The sequence below is a fragment of the Periplaneta americana genome, chromosome 3 (assembly GCF_040183065.1).
Source record: "Periplaneta americana isolate PAMFEO1 chromosome 3, P.americana_PAMFEO1_priV1, whole genome shotgun sequence".
NCBI lineage: Eukaryota > Metazoa > Arthropoda > Insecta > Blattodea > Blattidae > Periplaneta > Periplaneta americana.
This window is the reverse complement of record NC_091119.1, coordinates 184619093-184645477: the sequence shown is the minus strand read 5'-3', so window position 1 is coordinate 184645477 and position 26385 is coordinate 184619093. Positions and strand designations below refer to the sequence as shown.

The window sequence follows — 26385 nt, the reverse complement described above, 5'->3', positions numbered from 1 at the left end:
TAATATTATCTATCTGCTTCGCTCCAATCGATGACGCAATAATAAGCACATTCCTTTCACGGTTAATCTTCTGGCCTTTGAATCCCTTCATATAGGAAATAACATATGCAGGAGAGCGCATGTTTTTTAAACTGACGTTATAACGGTAATATTATCTGCTTCGCTCCAATCGATGACGCAATAGTAAGCACATTCCTTTCACGGTTAATCTCCTGGTCTTTTAATCCCTCCATACAGGAAATAATATATGCAGAAGAGCGCATGTTTTTTAAACTGACGTTATAACGGTAATATTATCTATCTACTTCGCTCCAATAGATGTCGCAATAGTAAAACATATTTCTTTCACGGTTAATCTCCTAGTCTTTTAATCCCTCCATACAGGAAATAACATATGCAGGAGAGCGCATGTTTTTTAAACTGAAGTTATGACGGTAACATTATCTATCTACTTCGCTCCAATAGATGACGCAGTAGTAAGCACATTCCTTTCACGGTTAATCTCCTGGTTGGAGAACAGTACACTACCCAGTCCCCTTAAACGAAATTATTTTCAGGAAATGGAAAACATATTAACAAAATGTAAAAAATAAACATGAATAAAAATAAAAAAGAACACAATTCAAATGACACAGAGTTTGTGTGCACTCCAAGTTGGGTTTCTGGTGCCTTGTCAGACCACTTGAGTTGTGTGGATATAAAAGGGAAAATTGGGACGGTGTCGGGTATAGTTCCTGAGTAGCTCAGACGGTAGAGCATTCGTGCGCTAACAAGCAAACGTTCTGATGGGGGCAGATAAAAAAGTTATTTTTTTTCTTCCACCATGTTAATAATGTCAAAAGAAGTGCTTATACAAATTTTGGCCACTCGATCGCAATTACGAGGCCGTCCAGAAAGTGATTTTCCCTGGGGCCGTTAATAGAAAAAGCACAATTGCATGGAAATATTTATTGAAACAGATGTAGCAATTTTTGCGCTATTTGTCAACATATCCCCACTGGAATTCAGACATTTGTCATACCATGGGATCAATTTTTCTGTCATAGAAGTCAGCCGCCTCAGATCGGAACCAGTGTTTGACTGCATCTGCACCTCTCTCTGTCGATCCCATGATATGAGAAATGTCTCAATTCCGATGGAAAATATGTTGAAAAATAGATCAACAATTGCTGTGCCCGTTCCAATAAATGTGTCCCATGAAATTGTGTTTTTTTTTCTGTTAACGGTCCCTGGCGTACTTATTTTTTTACTGCACTCGTAATTGCGGTCGTGTGGCCAAAATTTGTATAAGCACTTCTTTTGACATTGTTAACATGGTGGAAGAAAAAATTGTAACTTTTTTTTATCTGCCCCCATCAGAACGTTTGCTTGTAAGAAAAGGGTCCTGGGATCGATATCCGGCCCCGGAACAATTTTTCCCTTGAAATCGTTCAAGTCTGCTTCACAGGGAGCTTTACAAGAGAGCCAGATTTGCAAGAAATAAACACTACTGTACTTGGAGAAAGTGGCCATAATGTTGTGATCTAGGCAATTATACATGAGGACTTTCTGCTTTTCTGCCAATTGAAGACCAAATTCATTCGCTTGCTTAATTCAAGTAACAAAAGGCCAGTGTTAGAATAATATCACATGAACCTCCTCCCCTTCTTTGAGAGCAGAGCTAGCTATAGGATCGCCCGACAGCATCATCAAGCAGCTTTTGCATTATGCAGCAGGAGACTCGCTCTGACGGTCAGGGTTTGTCCTCCATTTGTATGCGACATATGGTCTCTCTTCAGCGTCCGACCATACAAATATATCTTCTCGCATAATGGACCGTTATTAGACAGATATGGGACGATGGTCCACCGTAACCAACCGACATTCATGAAAACAAGGTTGAATTTTTTTTAACTATTCCATATTTTATCTCCCTCCCTCAATAACCCAAACTAAATCCCATAAGAAAGGTCGTAACTACGTTACCCCAATTTTCAACTTTCTAGTCGAGGTGTTTAAAGCTTCTTGCTCTTCTGTTGGCTTGTGTTACCATGGAAACGTGCCACGGAATATAAAAGTTTACACATTTTCCGTAGTACTCTATTGAAAACAAAACATTCAAACAAATGCCAGATTCTTGAATACTTAATATGCTAATATCAGTTAAGAACTGTCAAAATTATTTCTTAAATGAAAGAATTCTCTTTTATAACTTTCTGATTACAAATCTAGTAACTTTTTGTTCTAAAGTTGACTCCCTGAAGTTACTAGATGAATTTAGCGGAGGGGAATTTTAATTCATATAAATATTAATTTTACTTTCAAATCCATTTTTCAGTAGGTCTAAGTTTATTTTTCTTGATGCAACACCAACTTTTTTATGTCAAATAATAATCAATCTAGATGAAATTTTTACTTCAAATGTTTATGAGATAGTTGCATATTCTTATGTATTTATGATTTATTTATGATGTAGGGAGTTCTTGGACAATATCTTCATTTAGATAAAAATTACATAAATTTTTAGGAATACGTATGGTAAGACTTTCCTGTGTTAAATTTCAACGTACCTCGTTTACATATTTCGACCTATTTATGGGTCATCTTCAGAATTGGTCGTTGTTGGTCTTGGCGCCACTTGTTCTGTTTCCTGTGAGGGTGTGTTCCTGTGGTATAGTGTAGAGTCAAAGAGTGTGTGTATTTGAAGTTGAGTTGTGTGTTGAGAATTTCGTTGGGGTGTGTTTTTGTGTGTCTGTATATTTCATATTGTTCTAGTGTGTTTAGTTTCTGGCTTTTTGGTTGGATGTGTAGCATTTCCACGTCTGTGTTGATGTCTCTGTAGTTGTGGTTGGGATTTGTGATGTGTTCTGCATATGTGGAGGTGTTTTGTAATTTTGTTACGGCTGTGATGTGTTCTTTGTAACGTGTTTGAAACGATCTGCCTGTCTGTCCTACGTAGAAGTTGTTGCAGGTGTTACATTTGAGTTTGCATACGCCTGTGTATTTGTTTGTTTGTGTTGTTTGTGTGTTGAGAGGTTTTTGTAGAGTGTTATTTGTTCTGTATGCGATGTTGTAATTTAATTTCTTGAATGAGGTTGCAATTTTTTATGTGTTTTGTTTTCGTATGTTAGTGTGATGTATTTTTTGTGTTCTTGTGTTTGTGTTGTATTCTTATGTTTTTTGTGATTATGTTTTGTCTTACGTATTATGTTGTCTATTATGTTAGGGTTGTATCCGTTTTCTTATGCTATGTATTTCATTGTGTTTAACTCTTCACTGTAATCCTGTTGGTTCATTGGTATGTTGAGTAGTCTGTGTACAATTGTTCGGAATGCAGCTTGTTTGTGTTGTGTGGGGTGGTTGGATGTGTTGTGTATGTGTGCAACGAAATTCTCAACACACAACTTAACTTCAAAACACACACACTCTTTGACTCTACACTATACCACAGGAACACACCCTCACAGGAAACAGAACAAGTGGCGCCAAGACCAACAACGACCAGTTCTGAAGATGACCCATAAATAGGTCGAAACATGTAAACGAAGTACGTTTGAAATTTAACACAGGAAAGTCTTACCATACATATTCCGAAGTGATACAGTGTTAAAATTTGTGTCATCAAGATGTATAAATTTTTACTTAACAGAATAATTACTTATTAATATTTGTTTCTTATAATGAAACTAATATCTGTCCATTCTTATTATCATTATTTTTTCTAAACAGAATACAAAACCTGTAATGGAAAAATTTCATTACATTAATATACTCATTATATAACTATATTTTAGATTTATATTTTTCTTCCTATAACATAGTTCTAGTAAACTTATATTAAATTAATTCTCATAATTTCATTAGCTATCTCAAATTAATTGTAATTGATTGAATTAAATTAGCTCATAAATTAAGTTATTACTTTACCTTATCTAAATTTAAATAAACATGTACTAGTCGTTAAAACTTAACTAAAGAATATTGCTGGAGAATCTTTTAAGTGTAGTGTAAATATTCGTAATTTAAATATGTATTGTATTGATTAAGGCTGGTTGAGTGGAAGACAAGGTCTTATGGCCCTAACTCTGCCAGCAAAAATAAAACATTCCATTCTAAATAAAACATTCTAAGTTGTAAGAAATACTGCTAGCTTATTTTATTAATATTTTTCATGAATTATAGATTAAATAACATTTATAAAATTTCAAAAATTGTTTGAAGGTGAATAAATGAAATATTTCATAAAACGAATGCATATGAATATTTCTCTATGTTTTATGAATGTAATAAACGCTTAAAAATTGAGATCTTGTACTAAAAATCAAAAGTCAACAACGTTTGGAAGCTCAAAATTTGGATTTTGTTAGTCCTGACATAGTAAACATGCACCCAAAATTTGGCAGAACAAAATTATTAGGAAAAAAGTTGTGATTTTTAGTGTAGTATCCCCTTAGACCAGTCTTGCGATGGTGACTAATATTTGCGGGCGAGAGCTACTTTATGCCCGCTGCGCGCGCGCGGAGCTCTTTTACCTGTAAACACTGCTAAAGGATGTACAGATCTTAGAACACAGCGCATCATGACGGAACGGAAGCGCTTAAAGCTTTCAAGGAAGAGTGGAAGATACAATATTTATGCTTCGAACATGGTGATGAAGTCCAGTGTTTGTTGTGTAAAAAAATATATCATTTGCAAAAAAAGCAACATAAAACGGCATTATGAGACGCAACATTAAAAAAATTTAGACATTATTCAGGAGAAGAGAGAAATAAATTCATTTCGGAATTGACATCGAAGGTAAATTAATTTACATTTGGGTCAGCAGATAGTATCTAGATTCCTTTTATTTCTTTATTTTAAATGTGTTATTGATGTTTTATTTGTTGCTTGTTTCTGGACATTTACTTTTATTAGACTACGTGTTTCTTTAATTTAGAAATAATATTTTATCTTTGATTGCACTTTAACTTATACTATTACTAAACTCAAAATACTAATTCACTTTTATTCCAATAACTATTTTCAGGATTTTTATCAAATATGAACTAAGCATTTTGAAAACTTTGATGCAAGAAGCTTTTTTTTAGTAACGTCAATATAAAATATACTTAAAAATATAATTTCAAAACTATTAGACCTAATTGCACAAAATTTTGTACAGATGATATTATTATAGATCTGTTTATATAGTTCAAATTTCACAAATTTTGGCCGAAAATTGTGGAAGTTTTAAAAGTCATACATATCCCCTTAAATGATTGACCCCAAAAATTACGATGGCTCTCAACATCTTAATCTAATCAATTTGTATCTTTCGTGTTACGTGCATCTCACAAAGAATTCTAAGAAAACTCATTACATAATCACGACTGAAGACTAACGACTACATTTTCACAATCGCACAATCAATATACTCTATTTCAATCAATATTGCAATTATTATTTTTTCAACAAGTACTCAAAAGTACTTAGAGATCACACACGTCGAGCAGGTAGACCCTATCAGTTTCTCCTAACCAATGAAGTGAAGTATTTACATAATAAATAATTACTTTTAACAAGAAAATAGTTTACATACAATTAACTTTTCCTATTTCTCTTTTTGTTCCTAAAAACTCTTCCCTTAGCGATGTTTATATATGTACATGTATATTAAATAACTGAATAATTAGCCCTATTACATGCCCAGAAATTTAGTAACGCAAGTTATTGTAATAATTGCTGCCTTTTTTCGCTGCATGTGCATGTATATCCCTGTTGTCTACGTTACAGTGAATGCGCTATGCGCTCGTGATCAAGGTCGAGCTCTTCTACCATCATTGGGAGCTAATATCGTCTCATCCCTGCCTTAGACAGTATTATATGCTATGATAGACTATGCTATAGACTCATGCTATTATAAAAAAAACTGCATTGGTTTTACATTTTGGTTCAGGCAAACGCAGAGAATTCATATTTTAGTTCTATATTTATGTATATACCTTTCAAAGTTATTAAAATTTCTATGAAAATATTTTAATAAACTAAAATAATACATTTGCTTAATGTTGAAAACTTTGAAATGTTAAAACAACAATTCAGTTGGGTAATCTTTCTGCTTTTTTAAACAAATTTTTAATACCGTACTTTTTTCTGTAGTCAAATTAACGGATAAAGGTTGGATTTATAAGTTCCACCCCAACCTATAATACCATACATAAATACAGATTGAAATAATGCTAAATAAATTACACGTAAATAGTTAAGGGACAAAATATTTCTTAGAATAACAAAGTAACAATGTTTTAAGTAATTTATTACAAATATAATGAATATGATTATTCCATTTTAAATTATTATAAAAAATTATACCTAAGTATTTAACCTCATTAACTTCATTAATAACTGAACAATTGCAATTTATATCGGAACAATCAGAATTATGCATTTTAATTTGAAGTATAGATGAAATTGATTTATTACCTCTATTATTTAAAGAAAAATTGGATAGCTATTGTGTTATCTTTATTAATTACAAGTGAATTTAAATCGAACCCTTTTTTTATTAATTTTAAGCCGCAATTTGCATTATAATAAGCATCAGTCCAAGTTTTTCCACTATAAAGTAAAACAGTATCATCAGCATACGAATATAAATCACCTTCATATTCTTTAAGGTCTAACATTAAAAGGTTATTAAAAATAAAATCGGTCCAAGGACTGTTCCTTGCGGAACACCTAAAAGAAAAGTTGTCATTTTTAGTGGAGCATCCCCTTAGACAGTATGAACGTAGTCTAGATGATCTCGTCCGAAGTCTGAACGAGTCACCTAGGGCTTGAAAGTCACGTGAGCATGAGTAATATGGATCCAACTGAAGAAGCTCTCCATGATCTTACTTGCGAGTATTATTGTTCCGATAGTATCAGCGAACATATTTTTGTCTATGTTTATCTTCACAGTGACAATCGAACAATGCTTAAAGTTTAGCGCCACCTTGTGTGAGGTCATCTGGTATGGCAGCTTATTGTAAAATTTAATAAATCAGCTGGAAACGCTGGCATAAATTAAATTTTATTTACCGCTCCATAAACAACCGGCTGAAGTCATTGCGCTCTGGATTTGCGATATCCTGATTTCAAATGCCGCTGCACCAAACAGCCATACAAATGGCTTGGGATAGTAAAACCGAAGTATAGATGCGGTGTTTGTTTGTTTGCCTTGCATTTCCCCTTGACATTCTGCGCGAATGGAATTTGCTTGTTCAGTGTAAATATTCGCGTACAAAACATCGATTTCGAATAAAATATGCTAAATATTCGCCAAATCTGTAAAGAGATGGAATCTTTCTATCGATGAAGTTCCAAGCATTCTTTGCGAGTTATTATGGACTAGAAATATTTCGCTTCTCACGATGCTTAAGAGAAAAACTCTCAGTAAAGGCCCATTCACAATGAAAATTAAACATAACCGTAACATAAACACAGAAGTTTGCGCCCAGGCTACCAAATGGAATCATTCACAATGATTCACATAAGCATTGACATAAACATTACCATAAGACGTTAACATGGTTATGGTTATGGTTTTTGATGTTATGGTTTTACAGTGCAGTGAACAGTTCCGATCAGTGATAATTTATAGCGTCAATGAAATGTGTCAGTGAAATGTGTGCTAAAGTGTCAGTGAAATGCGTCATAGTGCCACTACAGGGAATGAGATGAGAGTAAAGTGGAAGACTATTGAAACTTATGTAGGACCTATACATAATTATGTAGGTTGTATTGTAAAATTAGTTATTTTATTTATGTTTTATTATTATTGGGTTAAATTATATTGCGTATTCTTATTGTATTGTGTATAAAATTGTATATGTGTTGTAAAATTGTATTGTGTATTGCTTATCATTTTATTGTGTATTGTTTATATTGTATATACCACTGCCTCCGGGTGCTTGCCCACATGCAGTGTAAATAAATAAATAAATACATACATACATACATACATACATACATACATACATACATACATACATACATACATACATACATACATACATACATACATACATACATACATACATACATACATACATACATACATACATACATGAAAGTTGGCAAACTCCAGACTTTCATGCTTATGCTTACGTGATTTGCAAACAGGACACAATCGTGGAACGCTGAAGTATACGACAGAATATGAGGAAATGACGTCGCTGTTATGTTTCCATGGTTACCCAGTATGTTTGCTGTTATGTTTATGTTCCCATCGTGAATGATGGTATAGGCTCATTCACAATGAAAATTAAACATAACGTAAGCGTTAACTTAACGTTACAGTAAAATCAAGAAGTCATACCATCATTCACGATGGGAACATAAACATAACAGCAAACATACTTGGTAACCATGTAAACATAACAACGACGCCATTTCCTCATATTCTGTCGTATACTTCAGCGCTCCACGATTGTGTTCTGTTTGCAAATCACGTAAGCATAAGTATGAAAGTTTGTAGTTTGCAAACTTTCATGTTAACGTCTTACGGTAATGTTTATGTCAATGCTTATGTGAATCATTGTGAATGATCCCATTTGGTAGCCTGGGCACAAACTTCTGTGTTTATGTTACGGTTATGTTTAATTTTCATTGTGAATGGGCCTTATGACTTCTTGATTTTACTGTAACGTTAAGTTAAAGTTTACGTTATGTTTAATTTTCATTGTGAATGAGCCTTAATTCTCCTAATACTCAGTTAAGGCCGAATTTCCCTTTTGAGTCCAATATTTATTGCAGCTCAGTCAGTTACGTTGTAGCTTCTCATTAAAGAGACTCAAAGTAAGGTTTCAAGGTTGATATGGGGCAGATTAACTGTAAATATATCTTTTTTAATCTGTACTCTGATGGTGTTAAAATATTATTTGAATTTACAACAGACACGCAAGAGGCGAAAGATTTTCGTCCTAACTTCGCAAGTTGCATTCCTTTGTCTCTTTTGTTTTTGTACGAGGAGTATCTTATTCTTCACGAAATTTTTATTCAAGGGGTTAGGTATAGCTTACAGCAGTAAACTTTTTGGAAATATTCAACATTTTTTTCTTCCATTACTGTATCTTATACAATAATGAAATTATAGGCAAGTTTCATACGACGTTTTATGCTCGACCATATTTCTAACTTGAAATTATTCATAAGTATTCATGTTATAGTTATGTGAGAAGCGGAACTGACCTGAATTGTGAGATGTGCGCAGACGCGAAAGTATTGATTTTTTCCGAGGCACGAATGTGATTGACCTTGATATAATCTAGAGAATAACATGAAGATTAGTCTTCATATAACCTGGAAATTGATTTAGAATTGAAAAAAGAGATGACAAATTGAATTTATTTGAATATTGTTTACAATTAATGCTAATTATTATAGTAACAGAACATAACCTTCTGCGACAGTATTGGATTTCCAGCCTCCGTGACTTTTCGCTAATTGGCTTTCGATTGCATATCCGAGAATAATCGATACTTGCGGTTTCATAATGGTACAACGATGATTTCTCATTGGCTGAACAACTGAATTATAATGAATAGATGTACTTTAATGAGGTGCATTAAAGGGCTACTACCAGTTGTATAATTACTACATTTCGGCATGGTCGAGCATAAAATATTTTTACCATTTAAAAAAAAGTATTTATATATATTATATATATATTTTTTTTTCAAAATTCAAAATGTTGCCAGTTTACTGTGCAGTGATGAAGCGTTTCCCTCATAACTCATAAACTTGTTAACTTGTTAACTTTTTCATGTTCTCTCTCTTTTATTTTATTGCTGAAACTCACGTTTACAATATCATGCTCTTTCAACTACATTCCTTAACAAATATTTTTTTTTTTTATATTTTGTGTTAAAGGAAATACTGATATTTGACCATTTTTTAAAATGAATTTATTTTTTATCAATCTGTCAAAGGTAGAGAAGTGATCTTGCATCATATTTTAGATATGACATGCATAAATACACACAAAAAATTTCAGCACGAAATGTTGGATAGTTTTTAAGTTATGTAGGAAAAGCTTGATCACTGCACAGTGAACTGAATTTTGAAAAAAAAAATATATATATATATATATATATATTTTTTTTTTCCAATCATAATTTTTTTTCATATACCAGAAGCACAGTGTTTTACACATATTAATTTTCAATATTGTACAAGATACAGTAATGGAGTTGAATATTTCCAAAATTTTACTGCTATAAGCTATACCTAACTCCTTAAGATGCTCTTTAGTATGAATATTGCAACGAAATTTTTATATGTACTTTTATGTGTAAACTTAGGGAGATTTATTTTACATATATTTAAAATTTTGATACCCTATAGGCCTATGCAGAAAATATTTTTGTGCGAGATCGTGCGTATTTGCTTGGTTTCCGCACAAAACTAATCCGCGGAAAGTCTAAAATTCCACATTCAGTATTCCCAACCTAATACACATAACAATTTCCCTCTTCTTACCGCTTAAGTGACATATTGATTTTACTGCTTTAGGCTTTTAACATATTATTTTTAGAGACATTCAATATAGTAATAATTATAAATTGGGAACTTACCACTGTAATTTCACCTAAATTGCTCTGTTAATTATTGTTTTTAAATATTTGCAAAAATTAAGTAAAGTCTAAATCATTACATAACCTTACCATTTGTTTTAAGTTCGCATTTATAGACTCGGAGGGGGGGAAGACTGACGTATATCACGGCCTGCTGGAGTATAGTAAACACAGAAAACATTTTAAAGTAACAATGTTGAAGATAGATATTTTTGTTTTGCAAATTTGCAGTCATTGAACAGAAACCAAGATAGAGATTTCATTGCAACTAATTAGAAATTTCTCTTTCAGGTATGTAATAAACGATCTTCGCACAACATAATGTACGATACACGAGCGGTATGTTTTCTTTCAATTCTCGGAAATTAAAAAAGCTCAACTACGTTTCGCTTTTTCAAACTTTTCCTCGAACATGAAAACTTCAACATACTGTTCTTGTAACGCATATTACTATTATATGTCTTTTATATATAAACTGAGGGAGGTTTATTTTACATATAATTTAAAATTTTGATACCATATAGGCCTATGCAGAAAATATTTTTAATAATAATCCTACTTGATGTAATATGTATATTAATATTTGAAGACCTCCCCGAAATAAGGATGTAACAAGCAAAATTGTAATCCACGTTTCAGGAGAAAGGAAAACAATTTCAGGGGCATAGGTATTTCATTAGGTCTTTATTTGCAATCATAATTACTTGACTAAACAAGCATACAAGTTTATTCAGCTATTGAATGTAATAAAGAGTTCCAAGAAAATGCTTTAAAATTACTTTTACCACCTATATCACATATTTAAAGAACCTGTTGTTACATCCTTTTCCGGGGAGATATTCAATTGTGTACAGGTAAGTTTTATCGGAATATTTCGTTGATAGACTTTACTGTTAATGCATGCCAACGCTTCCATTATTAAATCTGTCGCTACACCTCTACAAAATATATTACACTCTTTGCCGCTTTACCTTTGTAAAATCTATGCTAAGTTCTACATTAAAGAATTATGAAACGAGATCCCTGAATGACAAAGCGCGAGATGATACAAAAGAGGAGAAAATTTCATCACTTTTCAATGGAGAAAAAGGACTTTCATTTTCGTCAGTCGTATATCTTCACAGAAGAGAAATAATTAAAGCATCTTAAACATCATAACTAAAAGAAAGAAGAAACGCAGTAGATAAGTAAAACACACAGATGTAAAAAGGCGCAATTCTTTGTTGAAACGAGCAAAGATTATTCGGTAATGTAAATACGAGCAGCACAAATGGGCGTGGCACATAGCTCTCCATTCCTGTGATACGAGACAGCTATAATTAAAAAGGGAGACTGTCACATTTTTGCGAAGGTGATTGCTAGGCAACTGTTAACAGCACGAGTCGAATGTTTGCTACGAACAGGAGGAAGAAAAGAGAGTCATTAGCACGCAAGTTCAGTCATACGGCGCCTAGCACTACACTAAACAAAGCAGATGAAATCAATAAAATCCGACAGCCGCGCAGAGGGGGGGGGGGAAGAGCAGGAATTCTCGAGAGCTCCATTCCTCTCCTCTCTCCACATGATAACACAGCCCATTCTAGCTTGGTCACTACGGAGTAATTACTAAGCTGAAAGCTTCACAAAAGAAAAAAGTCCTTGATTGTATTGCGACTGTTTTCCAGACCTAATTCTTAAAAGAAAAGTGACTAATATGAATTACGAAGGACGCTCTAAAGATAAATTAGAGAATATAAAGACGGCACACTTCAACGAAGGAAATAACTCTAAACTTAAAGTTTTGAGAAACGTAAATTTATAAGCCTTATATTGCTGTGAAAAATCAAAGGATAATTGAAACTACCCCAAATTTTGTTTATATATAATAGGCTACTATAAGTTTCAAATTTGAGTGTGTCAAATGCATTTTTCACAGCAACGTAAAGCTTTGAAATTCAAGTTACTCAAAACTTTATTCTTTTAGTTGTTTTCCTTTTGAATTGGTCCGTCGGTATTACATCGGTACGAAACTTCAACACACATTGAAACACTGGAAATGAACTCAGTTTATTCGAATATTTAAATTAACACGAACAGAATTTATTTTTATTTAAAATACATGTTGTTGATTGTTGGTGCTTAAGGGGGATGGAGTGATAAAAGTGTGGCAAAAGACATAGAAACAATAAAGTGAGTGTTCAAGGAGTAAGAGTAACTAGCAAAACAATCGGAGAGAGAATGTATAAGCGAATAAGTGAATTAGTGTCCAGAGAAACAGGAGTTGATAAAGGAAGTGACTAGATAAAATAAGAAGTGTTTGTTAATAGTAATTGGTTTTTTTAGTAGGTTATTTTACGACGCTTTATCAACAGCTTAGGTTATTTAGCGTCTGAATGAGATGTAGGTGATAATGCCGGTGAAATGAGTCCGGGGTCCAACACCGAAAGTTACCCAGCATTTGCTCATATTGGATTGAGGGAAAACCCCGGAAAAAACCTCAACCAGGTAACTTGCCCCGACCGGGAATCGAACCCGGGCCACCTAATTTCACGGCCAGACGTCCTAGCCGTTACTCCACAGGTGTGGACAGTAATTGGTAGTGAAATGTTACAAATATTGGAGTGTCGACTAAGTTAGTGTACAATCAGAGAAATTGAAATGATAGGAAGACAGCAAGTATTTTAGTGTAAGTTTACAAATGAATGTTGAGTTGACTTACAAAAATAGTGGCAAACGGAAAATTTATCGGGGTGAAAGGGAACAGTTTAACAAAATAAACATGTGATTCAGTGTTTAATGGAGAAATAGGGGATAAGAGTGATGACAGAAGTGAGGATAGGTAGAACTGATTGTAAATTAGTGATGAAAGTGAATGAGTATGATTAAATAGTGTTAGTAAAAGTTAGTTCAAAATTAGGGAAATTTTAGACGATAGGAAGTACTTCAAATATACAGTAAGTAAACAATAAAAGTGGTGAGGTGCTCATTAGAAAGAAGGGAAAATTTTAAGGGGAGAGGTTAGGAAGCAAATTGAGAGTATGTATTATAGTGATAGAGGTAACAAAGGTAAAACAAGATGACTGCACACGTCAATGAAAGTTTGTATGTGTTATTGTAATTAGAAGGTAATGGGAGCACGAATACAGAGATGTGGTGGCGACCCATTACCAAATAAGAGTTGTAGAAATAAATATATCAATATCAATATCAATGTTGTTGATTGTGCAGTTTGTGAAATTTATCTGGGGTATGCCTCCAAGTGGAATGTTTCAAGTTTGATTAATGTTTATTTGAGTGATTTGATCAATGCTTCTTTCAAAACTCGCGTTTGCCATTTTGAATTGGTGCTCTCAAGGCTTGCGGAATATTGCGTGTACGATATTAATCAATATCACATATGCTTAGTTGGAAATCGATAGTTGCAATAATACAGTGAATAGTAATACTCTAATCCAGACGTGGGCATCAGTAGTACATGTCGAACGGAGTCGAAAGCAAGGTCATGATCTCCCTCCCTCCACACCCCTAGCCGGGGTACCTGTCCGACCGGTTGAAGCACTGGCGATCGGCGGTGGATTTCACTAAAAAAAATGTCGCTCACTAAGGAAGCTCCTGAAGTAAAAAAAAGTCCAAAAATATTATTTCCACAAAGAATGGAAAAATGAATTCTTTTGTTGCGAAGAAGGGGAAAGCGTTAGGTGCTTATTATGCTACAAAATTTTACTAGCACGTTGAGCGACATTATGAAAAGACTCGTTTTAATGGAACAAATTTTTTTATTTTATTTTTTATAATAATAGTAGCCCACACCTGTGGAGTAACGGTTAGCGCGTCTAGCCGCGAAACCCCAAGTGCAAGTGCACAAACATGGCTGGTTTAGATGTATAGGAGCTTAAACAACTTTGCAAAGTAAAATATTCACATCTTCGGAGTTTTGTTATGAAAATTGCTTCTATGTTTGGCTCAACCTTTATTTGTGAACAGTTTTTTTTCCTCAGTTGGCCATTGTAAAATCCAAATCAAGATCACGCGAATTTATTCTATCAGCTCACAATTGCAATGTCTGACATAACTCCCAATTTTGAAACACTTGCTGATTTACGTGACGAAGAAGAATAAGCGAATCCTTTCTTTTAAGGGCATGAGTCAATTGACGTAAATTGACAAAAACAACAAAGAACTACAGTAAGAAGCTTAAAAAATAGCCTAATTGTTGTTGTTCTGTTTCTTAGTAATCTGCTTGATATTTTGTTAAGAATCTATTTTTCCTTAGTTTCTTAATTTTATTTTCAAAGGATGCAAATTAGTGACTGATGCCCTTTCAAAACAAATAGGTTCAGATTATGGCATTACTTTTTAACTGTTGTGGAATTGTACGTTTTATATCATTTTATAAGGTTTTTACAGTAATTGTTTAAATTAGAAATACAGTTATGTTTCAGCTTTTTGTAAAATAGTTTGTATTTGTTTTGGAAAATTTGTTTTCTTTCATTGTCATTATTCATAAAAATAACATTTGTAGAAAACTGTGTATCTTCTTGTCCTGCGTAATTACTTCACGTTTCGTGTTTCAAAACTTCACGCGATCCACCGCTGAGTATTACGTTAACAGGTGATGCGTGTTGCAGCAATCAGAGTAGTACGGCGCATCTCTTTAAATGCCCACGTCTGCTCTAATGTATGGCATTAAGATACAGTTACGTCAAATGTAATGAGCGTATTATATGAGGGGTTCACAACCAGAGTGGACAAAATTCTTCTGGAATAATTTTGAGAAATTGAGTCTTAAAGTTCCTGGCTTACGCTTAGCAACCTTCACCTTCCATAGGAAATGCTGCCATCTGTGGAGTAACAAATGAGTTATGGACTTGGTTTGTTATGGCAATGAATAAATCTAAGTTTTCTTCATCCGAGATTGTATTAATCCACAAACTGACCACTGGTGGACTTGGTCCACTCTGGCTGCGAGCCGCTCATATTATGATCGAGCAAAAAAAACATTTTACATATTTGAAATCAGTAATATCTTGTTATCGGTGTTCCTCTTGCTGTTGTAATTAATTTTCTTTTCTTATGAGACGAATAAATATGGGATTTTAATAATTTAAAAAGAAGATTTTGTTTTAAAAAAAGTAATTTACTTTTCTTAGAATTAAAAAAGTGATATTTATTTCTACGATGTTTCGTAAAATGTACAAATGAATTCCAAAACATAAAGCACTTTAAATAAGAGATAGACCGCAAGATATCTGGCTTTAATAATTCTCTTCAGAAGAAAGAAATTTTAAGCATTTCGACTCTGTTGAAAAAAGTCATAGTTTTTGGTTGACTCTCAACACAAGAACTTCCAAGCAAACAGAAAATATAGTTATCGCCAGACAGTCCAGAACAACAAAGCTAATGCAATAGAAATGATGTTTCTAAGAACAATGGAAGGTTGCCCACTTCTGCACATAACATCTGGTACTCCAAACAGGATTCCTGCAAGACGTTTGATGTCTGAATAAACAGATTGTTTCACGAAGACTGTCCAAAAGGGTTCAAATGCTCGACATGGTCATTGCTGGGGCGACTTGCCTGCAGCTAGTCTGAAGTGCCCACGATAAGTTAAGCGTGCTGTAACAGCGTTATCTTAATTCTATTCTGACTGAAGAGACTCTGCTATTGGCAAAGACATCACCATTTCACATTCCCTTTGAATATCTGCCTGCTTTTGTTTTATCATTATACGAAGAATAAGAAGAAAATGTTAGGATGCTGCAGAATATGTACCACGAGATTCGAGGAAATACGTTCTCAGCATCCTTCACACAGAAAAAGTGAGCATGCAGTTTACCTCTTTACTTTTCTATCTACAGCGTGTCTCAAAATTCGCGCACATGGACTACATAGTTCAAAACCCGAATGAAAATGCAGAATGTGTCAACATTGTATTTTGAAAATTAATTTTACTACTGTGACTATAGCTCAAGCTATACGTACGCTGCTTTGAAACTATATTCATGGTTCAAACCATCTCCCTCGTTTCTTTATATGCCTATTATTATTATTATTATTATTATTATTATTATTATTATTATTATTAGGGGACAGATGTTGATGAAAAGCCATCTTCTTATTTTTCACATTGGGACGATGCCTATTGATATAGAAATCCTTTCTATGTTAATACCAACGTAAAAAATTAGTTTCTTATATTGCATTTTTTGACGTTTTTGAACTAATAGGTCATTTTTACATTTTTTTGGCATTTTTTGTCATTTTTTTATATTTTGAAGAACTTTTAGATCATTTTGAATAAATCTTTCTTCCGTCTTTATATATAGGCCTGTTAAATCTTTTTCTAAGCGAACAAATCAGTACTAATAATTACCTACTGAAAAAGTGAATATCAGTGAAGTTTGAGTTTTATAGTTTGGAACAAACTCTAAAGTCCATCCCTCATTTCACTGAGGGCTTCACCTCACATAGCAGATGTAATATAAAATGCTTGCCAACAACTTAGTTGAAGTGACCGCTACTGTTCTTTTGTTGGTACGAGGATATCTTTACAATTTATTTCATGTTGTATTATTTATCCGATAAGCAGGTTGTAATACAATGTTAAAATTGAAATATACCGTCTATACTTTTCTAGTATTTTTTTGAATAGAAACTTAATTTCATTACGCACACGTAACTGTTGGTATTGTATGTTAGATTTTCGAGCAGGGTATGAGTAGTGCTTGTTCTTTGTCATGGCGTATTTTGGTGTGACTCTATTTGTTAGGCATTGATTATTAAACCAAATGTTGGCGTTGGTTTTAAGTAATTTCACTTTTGTGTTCACAAAAGAATTGAGTAGTTTTGCTTGACTAGCGTTTAGTAATTTCATGTTGTATGATTTATCCGATAAGCAGGTTGTAATACAATGTTAAAATTGAAATATACCGTCTATACTTATCTAGTATCTACTAGATAAGTATAGACGGTATATTTCAATTTTAACATTGTATTTAGAATTTATGTTTGAAAGGGGAAAACATTTCACAGTTTCCTGGACAATAGGACGTTGTGTCTCCAATATGGTTAGAAAGGGATGTACTACAGTAAACAGTATTTTTAACACAAAGATTGCAAGAATGCAGGCTGCGACCACAATTTGTTTTGTCATTCACACTCCCTCATCTGGAAGATCTGGTAACAAAAGTGAAGAGCGGAAGGAGGAGACGGAGAATGAAGACACTGACATGGACCACCCTTGATTGAAACACATTTTAAACCCTCATTAAAATCTATAGTTTTCCCTTAAAACTTTCATTTTTTTGCATGCTCAAATTCCAGGAAGTTGTCTCCTCTCTTCGACATTTACAGAGCAGTCATAGAAACAAGGTACCTAATTTTTAAGACTATGTGGTGTGAGTAAGGTGAATAATATTTAAGTGTCATCTTCTTTTAATTTTAGGCCTATGTCTTTTTTCACTATTTTAAGGGCATTTTATTGATAATTTTAATTAGACTTTTGGGTCATCAACATCCGCCCCCTAATTATTATAATAAGTTCAAACTACCCGTTATTTGCTGACGATCTCAAAATCTTTCGCACAATAAATAGTCCGGCCGATTGCCAAACTCTTCAAAATAATATTAACTCTATTGAACTTTGATCTGACGATAATGGAATGAAAATTAATGAAACTAAAACTTTTGTCATTTCGTACTCACGAAAAACTACTTCCATAAAATTCAATTATTCTCTTAATAATGTCTGTATTATTAGGAAAAATTCTATTGAAGATCTTGGTGTATTATTTGATTTTAAATTATATTTTCACGATCATGTTCAATATATTTATAACCATTCAATAAGAATGCTTGGTTTAATAAGGTCTATAACCTATTCTTTTTTACTCCTGCGTCTCTATTAATTCTATACATACTTTGGTTCGATCTAAATTTGAATATGCATCTGTAGCCTGGAATTCCATTACTTCAACTGATTCGGTGAAATTGGAAAATATTCAAAGAAAATTTATTTCCTTACGTGCTTTTCGATTTATACCCAATTCCTCTGACTTTAATTATGAGATTATCTGTAAATATTTTAACTGTTGTAGCCTTCATACTAGACGTCAAAATCTTGATTATCAATTTTTTTGCAAAGTTATCAAGGGTGGTATTGATTGTGAGTCTATCATAAACAATATCAGCCTTCGCATTCCTACAAAGGGTTTAAGATTTCAAAAAACATTTTACAACAGAAATTCGGAATCTCTTTCTCCAGTCTGTAGATGCATAAAATATGTCAATTTGCATGGAAACAATTTAGATCCCTTTAAAGTATAGTTTTGTTTATTAGTATTTACTGTTCTTGTTCTCAATTTTATTTACGTATATTTTTCTTCATTTAAGATAATATTTTATTTATTCTTGCACCTTTGTATCTTCTGTTTGTGTATTGTGCTCAACTATAATTGGCCTCTGGCTGTTGTTCAGCACACGAATAGGGCTATAAATAAATGAATAAATAAATGAATAAATGAATGAATAAATGAATAAATAAATAAATAGATTAATTAATTAATTAATAAAAAATTTAATGAATAAATAAATAAATGAGTGAATAAATGAATAAATGAATGAATGAATGAATGAATAAATAAATAAATGAATAAATGAATGAATGAATAAATAAATATAAATGAATAAATTAATAAATAAGTGAATAAATAAATAAATAAATAAATGAGTGAATAAATGAATGAGTGAATGAATGAATGAATGAATGAATGAATGAATAAATAAAAAATAAATAAGTAAATAAATAAATGAATAAATGAATTAATGAATGAACGAATGAACGAATGAATGAATAAATGAATGGATGAATGAATGAATGAATGAATGAATGAATGAATGAATGAATGCATACTTGAATAAATGAATGAATGAATAAATAAATGAATGAATAAATGAATAAATAAATGAGGGAATAAATAAATGAATGAATAAATGAATAAATAAATGAGGGAATAAATAAATGAATGAATGAATAAATAAATAATTAAATGAATAAATGAATGAATAAATGAATAAATAAATAAATTAATTAATTAATTAAAAAATTTAATGAATAAATAAATAAATGAGTGAATGAATGAATAAATGAATGAATTAATAAATAAATAAATGAATAAATGAATGAATGAATAAATAAAAATGAATAAATAAATAAATGAATAAATAAATGAATAAATGAATGAATAAATAGATAAATGCATACATGAATAAATGAATGAGTGAATGAATTAATAAATAAATCAATAAAAAATAAACAAGTTAATAAATAAATGAATAAATAAATGAATGAATGAATAAATAAATGAATGAATGAATAAATAAATGAATGAGTGAATAAATAAATGAATGAATAAATAAATGCATATATGAATAAATGAATGAATGAATGAATGAATGAATGAATGAATGAATGAATGAATGAATAAACAAATAAATAAAAAATAAATAAATAAATAAATGAATAAATAAATGAATGAATGAATAAATAAATTAATGAATAAATAAATGAATGAATAACTAAATGAATGAATAACTAAATGAATGAATAAATAAATAATTAAATGAATAAATAAATACATACATAAATAAATAACTAAATAAATAAAAAATAAGTAAATAAATAAATAACTAAATACATAAATAAATAACTAAATAAAGAAATGATTGAATGAATGAATGAATGAATGAATGAATGAATGAATGAATGAATAGTAAATAATAAATAAACAAATATTATACACTTAGGAACGAAGTATAGACTACCTAGGTTATTAGAACGCTTCGGAATGGGCTTAGGCCTATATGAATGTAGGTATTAACAATAACAGATTGTGTGAAGTAAGAAAAAACCCCAAGCAAGTGTCGAGGGTCGGACGATGTAATGAATGAATGAAGTAACTTTCATGGTAACATAGATAAAGAGACCTCCCCGCAACTCTGTTAAGAATATTCTTCTATTGCTTTACTAGTGACTGCATTACCATCCTTTTCAAGCCTCTAATGCCAAGTATCTCTACATATTTAATGCAGAAAATGTTGAACTCAATCCGGTGGAGTATCACGTACGTATCCTATTTATATTTTCATCTTTTCAGAATTCTAGGTGAGAGCTTCCGCCGGTCGATTCTCAACTTTTTATGAGTACAGGTCTTCGAAATACAACTTCTGGGAAAGTTATTTTTACATAATATAAAATTCTGTGCGGGGAACTTGTATTTCCCTTTCACTTCGATCTATGCGGCGGAAATCGTGAACAGAGCACAGAACTTTCAGAGCACGGCAACATCAAAGTGACGAGGTCAGAAACGCGGAATATTTACACACTACACAGAGAAATGAATGAGATTCAATTATTGAAATAACTACTCCAGGTGTAACTTACCTAATATTCTCCCGCTCTGAGGACAGATATCCTTCCGCAAGACAGAGGCTTCTGAAACAAGAGACAGATGATGTAATACACAGTATGAACTGTAAATAATGTCATTATTTTCAGGGGGTTATTCTTTAAGACACCTATTTCGAACAAAAAAGTTTAATACAATTTTGCTCGTTTTTTACTTCCTTTGCGAGAAAAAAAACTGTTATATATGAAATTTCTGATAGCGTGAATAATTTCAAGGGAAAAATTGTTTTGTAGACGGGCATAAAACCCCGGGACCTTTGGCTGAGCGCTCCATCGCTCTACCGACTGAGCTACCCAGGAGCTCGACCAGGCACCTGCTCAATTATTCCTTTCATATCCACATATCTCAAGTGGGCCAGAGACCCAACATTGATTGCATACTTTCTGTGTGATTTAAATTTGTGGTTTTCTGTTAACGAACAGTAAAGACCCATTCACAATGAAAATTAAACATAACCGTAACATAAACGCAGAAGTTTGCGGCCAGGTTACAAAATGGGATCATTCACAATGATTCACATAAACACTGACATTAACATTGCCGTTAGACGTTAACATGAAAGTTTGCAAACTCCAAACTTTCATGCTTATGCTTACGTGATTTGCAAACAGTACACAATCGTGAAACGTTGAAGTATACGATAGAATATGAGGAAATGACGTCATTGTTATGTTTCCATGGTTACCAGGTATCTTTGCGGTTATGTTTATGTTCCCATCGTACATGATGATATGACTTCTTGATTTTACAGTAATGTTTACATTTTTATGGTCGACCAAGCCGAAATGTAGTAATTATACACCTGGTAGCAGCCCTTTAATGGACCTCATTAAAGTACACCTATTCATTAAAGTTCAGGTATTCCACCAATCAGAAAACACCATTGTAGCAATATGAAAGCGCAAGTATCGATTATTTTCGGATATGCAATCGAAAGACAACTAGCGAAACGTCACGGAGGCTGGAACTCCAATACTGTCGCAGAAGGTTATGTTCTGTTTATAATAACTAGCGTTAATTGTAAATAATATTCAAATAAATTCAATTTGTCATCTCGTTTTTCAATGTCTAAATCAATTTCAAGGTTATATCAAGATTAATGTTTAATTTACTCTCTAGATTATATCAAGGTCAATGACATTGGTTTATCGGAAAAAATCAATACTTTCGCGTCTGGGCACATCTCACAATTTACGAGATATTGCACAAGGCCAGTTCCGCTCCCCAGTCAGATAAGAAAAGCATGAATACTTATTAATAATTTCAAGTTGGAAATATGGTCGAGCATAAAAAGTCGTATGAAATTTGCCTATAATGGTAATTAAGACGCTCATATGAAAATTATGAAACTCGCTTGCGCTCGTTTCATAAACATACTCGCGTCTTAATTACTACCATTATAGGCTCGTTGCATAATGTACTATTAAGTTAACGCTTACGTTATGTTTAATTTTCATTGTGAATGGGTCTTAACGTGTATTACCTGAAAAGCCATCTTTGTATATTACATGTTACTATTCGTTAACAGAAAATCACAAATTTAAGTCACACAAAAAGTGTGCACTCATTATTGGATCTCTGGCGTCTTGTCAACCTACTTCAGATATATGGATAAAAATGGATGAAACGTGGGTTCGATGCCCGACCCCGGAACAATTTTTACCTTGAAATTATTAAAGACAGCTTTATAGCAAGCTATTACCTCAAAAGTCAGATTTATATTTCAGAGCGTGTTTTGTGAAAGCCTTGATTTAATTCCCAATGTGCTAAGTCAGTTTATGAAAGCAGTGTATTATGATAATAGATTATTAAAATAATTTTAGTTTTGTCCTTTAAATGTGCAGAAATTTGATCCTAATAAATATAACTTTTCGTTCTAAAAGGAATTTTGAAATGTTATATTTGTTCGAATAAAATTTCTGCATATTTCAAATAAACTTAAGCCCTACTACTTTCGAACCTCTGTTTCAGAAAGTCTTTGAAATGGATACTCAGGTCGAAGTATAAACTAGTGCTGCTGATCGATCAAAATATTTAATCGATTAACCATTTGGATTTAATCGATTAATCGAGTTTTGATGGAATTGAAAAAATGTTGTAATATACTGTAATATACAATTATTGTTAAATTTAACTTGTGTTCGGCAATAAACATAAATATTAAATGTTGTATATCTGTATAGGCTATATTGCATCGTTATATTACAAAACAACTATTTAAATTACTAGCATATTTATTATGAGGCTTATAATTTATTGTGTCAATTTCTCCAGGAACTTTTTAGACAAATATAAATAACTAAAAAAGTATGAAGACTCACCTAGTTAATACTGCTTCATCCATCATTTTAAACATGTGAGTGCATTCTCATGCTCCGAATTAAGTGCCGCTCTACGTTTAGTAACAATGTTTCCTGCATCACTAAACACGAAATAAGGTTTTTTCTGTCAAGCACTTCTCCACGATCGTTCAATTTAAATCAAACGTTTCACCGAGTTTACCTCTCAAATTCTCATATGACATAATGGAGTTTACACTTTTCACAAACCACAGAAAACTGATTTTTTTTCTTTATCAAACTAAACAAACAATCTTCATATACAAACTGAACAGAAACTGCAACTGCAAAAGTACAGCGGTCGAAACAGAAGACTGGCCCCTATTGTAATCGAATTACTAAATTTTAGAAAGAGAAGAAGGTAGTTACGCTCTCACTTGCACACAGTGTAGACATGGCTATTTTATAAGGGATGAGGGGGACAAATCCCAGAAAAGTATGTATTTCATATGCTAGGAAGATGAGCTGACAACAAGGTGGAAATTTTCTTGGAAAACCATAAAATTTAATAAGGGTTTCGTATTGTTTCAACTTTCAATAGAGGTAGACTAGGTCACTGTCCTCATATCTTCATCTCTTTATCAAGTGTTTGTGCAAAGATTTTCCCTACGCTACTTGGTTTACAGTTATAAAATAACAGTACTATTGTGCTTTTAAGTCAGCAATTTCCGAGAGAGAAATATTGTCGAAATTTTTAGTATGAGTTTGTATTAACAAAATAATAATTAATATCAACTACAACCGATTTTGACTCAATTATTCGATTAAATATTTTTGATCTATTAATCTTACAACATAAATCAATCGATTAAATCAGCAAAGTAGGCTATTAGAAATGATATTCATCTAGTATTTCACGTCACTGGTGCACTGTATTTTTGTTTTGGTCGTTCTTTGAGGGTTTTCCACTAATTGTGAGTAAAATTATCGTCGTTTTCGATTTTACAGGAATTTGTATTTTTCGAACGAGTTTAAATACCTCACCACAGAGGGATAGCATACAGAAGTCTCGTCCAAAAGCGGGTTACACCTACAAAAACTTTGAGAACCACAGCCCTAAAGTATACACACATCACTCCATTCACAAATCCACTTTATGATCTCTCCATGCATTGTAGTGATTTGATTTAATTAGAAAAGAGAATAAATGGAAAATTTCAATTTGATGCAGTGTAATAACAAGAGAAGCCACTTTGTTGCAATGCATCTCCTTCATGTAGATAGTGCAGCGCAATTAACTGGAAAAAGCTTCTATCGACCACCCCACTCAAATATCCACACACCAAAAAAACTCAGCCAACCTTCTTTACCCATCTATCCACTGACTTGTCACTCCCATAAAGTGAACACACACCAAGCCAATCACCTGTCCACCTACTCATGTACTACATCCACCCATCCGTAAACCGACCAATCCCTCTTAAGCAGGAGTAGGCGACTGAATTCAGGATAGGGGAAGACATTTATACCCCTCACCTCCACAGTGACGTCGCTGTACCACAGTCTACTATATACAGTCGCGAAGCTCAATATGTAGTAAAAATGCAAACGTGGGTAGTTGCCCACCACTAGGATCGCTACTATCGCCTCATCATCGCAGATCTCTCTCGTAGCAGACGACAAAATATGTTACGCTTTCGTTGTCGTGTTCTTTTGGAAAAATTAACACCTTGCTTCCATTATTGAAATATTAAATGCATAAAGTTAATTTATTATTTTAATGAATTATATTAAATTCCACCATAAACTCGAAGATACCTGCAAGAAATAGGTTAATATTATTTTTGTTTGTGCAAAACGAACTGAAATTTGCTATAATCGCTTCACTCATTCAAGATTATAGCGATAATTAAGTATTAAACCAATAAATATTAATTTGAATTTCCCTTTACAACAATAATAATGTAAATATGAATTAATCGAGTAACTTACGTGTACCGGTACTTGTAGTGTAGGCTTACGTAACTAAAAAAGTGGGATGAGGTTAAGCAATAATAATCACACCAGAATTGGAAATGAAACGTGATCAATAAATTTTATTGTAACAGACTTTTTCTACGTCTCTAGTAAAGTAACAAATAAAAATAACAGGTATAATTAAAAACATATCCTTTGAAAAAAAAAGTAGGCCTAAGCAATAATAATCCCACCAGAATTGAAAATAAAACGTGATCAATAAATTTCATTAAAACAAACTTAATTTTTCTACGTCTCTAGTAAAATATTATTATTCCAATTATTGTATTTTAGCCATTAACATTTTCATTACAACCAATAACGAACATTTCACAAGCATCAATGTGAAATATGCAACGAGCTAGCACTCGATGGAAATACGACACAGTCCAAAGTCGACCGTGGACAGTCTATTGTTTCTAGTTGCTAAACGCTTGGAGCGCTTTATCACGAGATTTGCAAAAAATCACCTCAAGCTTCGCGACTGTATATAGTAGACTGTGGCTGTACATTCTCCTGCAACCAACGAGCACAGAATGCATAGAGTAGACATGAACAGCTTGGAGGTGAAGCCGCTTTTATGGACAGTCGTCATTATGATGCTACCAAACATTGGGCTCCCGGTTAGCACATGGGCAGTTGATTGTGATGTTGCATCGTTGTTTTAATTATTGAATGAACTAATTTCAATGTGCCTACATGTGTTGCGTATGGCTGCACAAACAGGTTTTCAAATAAAATTCCTGGAATAACTTTTCACAGATAAATATGCATGTGTAAAATGTACTTACTACCGGTAGATAATGACTGATTTAGCCTAGGTTAGTCGGTTAGATTCGTATTGTTCACGTATTACTTTGATTAAGAGAAAGGATTAGTGTATTGATATTATTGTAATTAATTTTTATAATCACTAAATCAGACTTACGCTTTGTAGACTTAGCATTTACGAGCGAAGCTAGTCTAACCCATGATGGAAGTTTGTGTCGCGTGCTATAGAAAATGGGTGTACCGAAGTTTCTCTTCAACCGAATGCACGTATTCGTTTGATGAAGAAAAAGAAATAGTGTA

The 26385-nt window shown here is 32.7% G+C and overlaps 1 protein-coding gene across 4 annotated transcripts in view; it reads right to left on the bottom strand.

Moving 5' to 3' along the window:
- LOC138696913 (uncharacterized) overlaps positions 1-26385 on the bottom strand; it is a 2004918-nt gene that overhangs the window by 1124658 nt on the left and 853875 nt on the right. For all 4 annotated transcript variants that reach the window (XM_069822391.1, XM_069822394.1, XM_069822395.1 and 1 more), the window contains one exon: positions 20995-21045. The gene's annotated coding sequence lies outside the window, so the exon portion shown is untranslated. The remainder of the gene's footprint in view (positions 1-20994; positions 21046-26385) is intronic.